This window comes from Orycteropus afer, unplaced genomic scaffold, assembly GCF_000298275.1.
Source record: "Orycteropus afer afer isolate SDZICR_OR568_19922 unplaced genomic scaffold, OryAfe1.0 scaffold00014, whole genome shotgun sequence".
NCBI classification, from domain to species: Eukaryota; Metazoa; Chordata; class Mammalia; order Tubulidentata; family Orycteropodidae; genus Orycteropus; species Orycteropus afer.
The window spans coordinates 2,061,020-2,066,347 of NW_006921601.1; positions in this window are offsets into that span (position 1 = coordinate 2,061,020).

Below are 5,328 nucleotides of genomic sequence, written 5' to 3' on the forward strand. Positions count from 1 at the left end.
AGCATCCTCTCCCAATGTGGGCACTGGGATCCTGAAGTTCTCTCTCCAGATGTGAGGGTTCTGGATCTGGAGACTTAGTATCAGGACAACATAACAGAAGAGAGGGCAGACTGAGGACTGGTGAAAGGAACAGGAGGTCAGGCCAGAGCCAGCTGAGGCTTCAGTCTGGTGACGGCGAGGGCTGGGAGGAAGAGTAGGAGTGGTCTGCTGGGCCCAGATCGGGCAGCTGGATGTCAGGCTCCACCTCTCTCCAAGCCCAAGGGGCTCTCCCAGCCTGTCACACAGGGGCGGAGATTGGGCGACATCCAAGGACAGGCAACTCCTCCCTCCCTTCCCCTTCCTGCTTCAGTTCCCCACCCAGACGTATTGGGCATGCAGCAGCTGAGGCCATATCCCAGCCTGAATCTCTAAGATTCCCTTCCTCTCCTGCACTCCTACTCCCACCTCTCATCCAACTGTGCTCCAGATATCTGCCTCCAAGGTCCTATAGGTTTAAGTGGTGTGTTTATCACAGCAGACACTTAAGGAGTGCTGGACTCCAGCAGACACTTAAGGAGTGCTGGACTCGAAGCAGAGATTTCACCCTCCTTCCTCAGGCTCCTCCTGACATCTCTTGTCCTATCCATCCTTTAGGGCTCAGTTCTAAAGGTACTTCATTTCCTTATTCAGCAGTCACTCAACACCTCTGCTAGGCCTGAAGATAAAAAGATACACAGGTCAGCCTTCATGGATTCCATAGGCTAATAACAGATTTCTGTGATGCAATGTGGTGAGGGCTACTGTGGGGAAGCACAGGGTGCTCCAGCAGCACAGAGATCACTGGACCCAGATCTGGGGCAGGGGTAGGTGCGGAGGTTGATAATCAAGAAAGTTCTCTAAAAGAAAGTGGCATTTAAGTTGAACACTACAGGGTGAGGAACAGTTACTAAGAGCTTGGTGCCTCAGTGAGATGGATTATACACTGTGACAGGGAAGGGCTAAGAAAGAAGAGGGGAGGTAGGCAGGATCTAGATAACGCAATGTTTTGTTGAGCTCTGGTAGCATAGTGGCTAAGGCACTTGACTGCTAACCAGAAGGCTGGCGGTTCAAACCCACCAGCCACTCCTCGGAAGGAAGATGGGGCAATCTACTTCCGTAGTGATACTGCCTTGGAAACCCAAGGAGGGGTCGCTATGAGTTGGGTCCGACTCGACGGCACATAACAACAACAACAAGGAAGTTAGACATGACCCTTCCCATCTAGGGGCTTAAGGCTTTATCCAAAGAACAAAGGGAAGCTACTGATGGGTTTTAAGTATACAGTAACAAGAGCAAATTTTTCAGTGCTATGAAGAAAATAATTAAGAGTGAAGAGTTGAAAGTTAAGAGACTGACACAGTATTTCTGAGGAGAGATAGATGATGGTGGCCTTGACTAGGGGAGAGGAGGTCAAAGTAGGTTTCATAGGGGGAATCAACAGAATCTGGTGACTGGTTGATTTGATGTGAAGAGTTGGGAGAGAAGAAGGAGTCAGACAGGATTCCTAGTTTTCCAGCTTGGAAACTCTGAATAAGGGGCAGTTTTGATAGGAGAGTGGTAAGTTTAGTGTTTCCTACTATGAATCTGAGGTATCCATGGGGCATTCAAAGTGGTGGTTGTTGTTGTTATGTGCCGGCAAGTCAGCCCTGACTCATAGCGACCCCTCCTTGGGTTTCCGAGGCAGTATCACTACTGAAGTAGGATTGCCCAACCTTCCTTCCGAGGAGTGACTGGTGGGTTTGAACCGCCAGCCTTCTGGTTAGCAGTCAAGTGCCTTAGGCACTATGCTACCAGAGCTCCTATGCAAAGTGGAGAGGTCCCAAAAACAGTTGGAAAGATAGGATGGAGCTTAGGAAAGAAGTCTGGCCTGAAGATGTGGATTTGAGGATAGTGGGTATAAAGATGATACCTGAAGCCATGGAAGTAGATGCCATCACCCAGAGAGGGTGTCAAGTGAGAAAGAAAGCCTGTAACTGAGCAAAGAGGAATCTCAACACTTAAAGAATAGGCACAGGAAGCAAAGCAGATAAAGAAGATTGAGAAAGTGTGATCAGAGATGCAGAAGAAGCAGGAAAGAGCAATGTCACAAAAGCCAAGGGAGAAGAGAGTTTCATGGACAAGGGAGTGATCTTCATTGTGAAATGCTGCAAATAGGCACCAGGATCTAAAGCCCAAAAGAAGCTGTCAGTAGTCTCAGGGAGTGTGGATTCCAGGGGTGGGGGAGAGGAAACCAGGTCCAGGGGGCTATGGAGGATGTAGATTGTAAGCAAAGGAAGACAGTCAGTGCTTACTCCACTATATCCTTACCATCCACGAGGGGAGGCTGTGCTCCACAGCTTTTCAGGGTTTCCAAATTCTCAAATGCATCTAATTTGCGCCATGACTCCCTCCTAAACTTCACAAGATTCCAAGTATATATGATTTACACAGCTGTGAGTGGAGGTGATTACAGCATTGCTGAAAACTAGATGGGAGAGGTCAGCTAGGTTCACTTGCTCACTAGCCTCCAAGCATAGTCAATCTTTAGAGGCCTTTGCAAAATCACAAGTAACTGCAGAGTTTCTCTGGAATAGATGAAACTTTGGATAAAGTAAAGTTTTCAACTCCAAAGAATTCTTTCAGATTGGCAGTAAGGGGAGCAATGAAATTAACAGTACCATTTCCCCCACCACTACCAGACTAAGTAGGTGAATGAACCATTCAATCAACTGATTAGCCTACCAAATGATCATACTTCCCTGGGCACACTCTGGGCTAGGTTCTTCAACTGGGAACCGGAAACAAAACTAAATCAGAGGCAGTCCTTGTCTTTCACATATTCTCAGAGTAATGTGGGAAACAAACATGAAAATTCATAACTACACCATTATAAGTGTCATGATATTAACATGTTCAAACTGCTATGGCAGCAAAGGCAAAGAAGTACCTAGCTCTGGATGTGATGGAGGAGAATAATGAGGGCATCCAGAGGAAGGGATATTTCAGTTGGGTCTTGAAGGATAAACATAAGTATGACAGGTACATTAAGAAAACAATGAGCAAAGAAACAGAAACAGGAAAAATTAAGAAATATGGACCAGTTGGGCAGAAGAGCAAGACTCAAAAAGGACAGAGGCTATACTGGATGCTTTCACCATCCACTCGGTATAGGTTCTCTGCTTGCCTCTGGCTGCTTCTCCACTGTGCATTCCTTAAATGCTTAGCTCCACGGGGCTTTGTTCTAGGGACTCTTCTCTGGCTTTGCATACTCTGCCTGGTTACCTTATCATCTCCCATGGCCCCAGTTACTATCTAATTGCTAAATGACTCCTAGAGATTTATCTCCCATGCAGAAGACTGTCCTGAACCCTAGGCCTGTGTATCTTACTGCATTTTGGACATCTGTATCTGGATGATGCAAAGGGACTGGTCCAAAACATAATTCATTTTCCCCTAAACTTCTCTTCCTGCTGTTTATCTCACTGAAAGGCACCACCATCCACCTTGTCACATGAATAAGAGTCCTAGGAGTCTTCTCAATCCTCCTCTTTTTTCACCTTGATTCTGCTTCTAAAATGTGTCTAGGTTTAAAGGTCAGGATAACTAGGAACTAGTCCTGACTTTGTCATTAACTCAAGGTGACATGGTGAGCAAGTTCCTCTCCTATCCCCTCACGTGTAAATTAGGAATGAAGGTCTTTTTTATTTCCAAAATCTGAGATACCCAAAGTTTCACTTCCAGCCAAAGGCCCCTACAGATTGTAAGATGTGCCCCTGAATAAATTCCATCTTGTACTCCTTTGAGGATTTAATTTCTAACTTCTATCATGAGACGAGGTGTGTTAGAGGGGTGGTCACAGTTGCCCCCACCTCTCTTCCAAAATAAATGTTTGCTGAGTTTGACTCACTCATGATATTTTCTCTGGGCACTCTCTACTTCAGCCATATGGTTTTGTTGTTTTTCTGAATACAGGCTGTACTCTTTCACGTGAGCCTTTGCTCAAGTTCGTCTCTCGGAAAGAATGCCATTGTCCCTTAAGTGGGTGAGGTGGTACCTGCCACATAGAAAGTGCTCAGTATATGTTGATGACAGGAGAACTATGTTACAGTCTTTACAGTTTCCTCTCACTAGAGAGAGAGGCAAAAAAAGCAAAGGCAATAACAAGATAAGTGAACAAAGCCTTAGAAGAGAGACCTCTGCTTAAGCTTTCCCACAGCAAAAGGTAGTAAGTGCTCTGTCACTGGAGGCATACAAGCCAAGAAAGGCAGGGCACCTATCAGGCCTGCAGCCCTGATTTCATTTTTGCAGACAAATCAGAGTCCTGCTTAGGGGATGAATGGGCACTGGCGAGCTGGACATACTGACAGGGGACGCCCTGTGAAGAGGACCTTGCATCTGCTATGACCTCCCAGATCTGATCTTCCTGGGGCCAGTCCTGGGCTTCTGCTGTTCACGTTTAAGACCCCCACAGTAGAAATAAGCCCAGGGCCTGACTTCAATTGGACTGACCTCCCTGGAGTGCAGCCTACCCCTCCAACCTGCAACCATCTGTCCCTGCAGGTTTGGAGCCCAGGATCTGAAGCCAAGTCCAGGAGGAAGGGAGGCCAGAACCAGGGAGGGGCCTGGGGTCCTCCAAGCTGGGCCAGGCTGCAAGGGAACCAGAGTGGTCTTTTCCTAAAAGAAGCAGTCTCAGAATGAAGCTTCCTGTCCTCCACCCTGCCTGGTGGGCCTCTGGGTGCCTGAGGAGGATGGAGCGGGGGAGTAAGGGGTGGAGGTGTCTGCACCAGGGAGAAAGGAACCCTTCAGACAAGCTGGGGCACAAGATTCCAGAGTCCCACTCTCCAACCTCACCCCCACCCCCCACCCCACCCTTGGCCGCAGGGCTCTGCAACGTCCGCCAACATATACAAGCTCCCAAGCCCCGAGCTTCTTCAAGGAACCATCACCCATCCACCCGCGCTTTCTCTCTCAAACACAGACCTCACCTGAGCAGCCACAGCCAGAAGAATCCCCCTGCTGCTCTCATGAACATGGGCACGCCTCACGTGGATAGGGACAGGCACAGCTTTTGAAAAGCGTCCGCGCCCCCACCCACAGACACTCGGCGGGGACCCGGACCCGGTAGACAGGGATACAAATGCACGCCCGGGCCCCGCCCGTCGCACTTACCGCGGCGGAGGAGGATGGGAGGGACAAGGCCTGGACTGCGGCCACTCTGAGGGGCCCGCGGCACTGCCCCCGCTGCCAGAGCGTGTCCGCCCGGCCCTGACCGCGGCGCCGCCCCACGTCCCGCGCCTCCGCCTGTCCCCGCGCCGGCGTCGCTGCCGGACC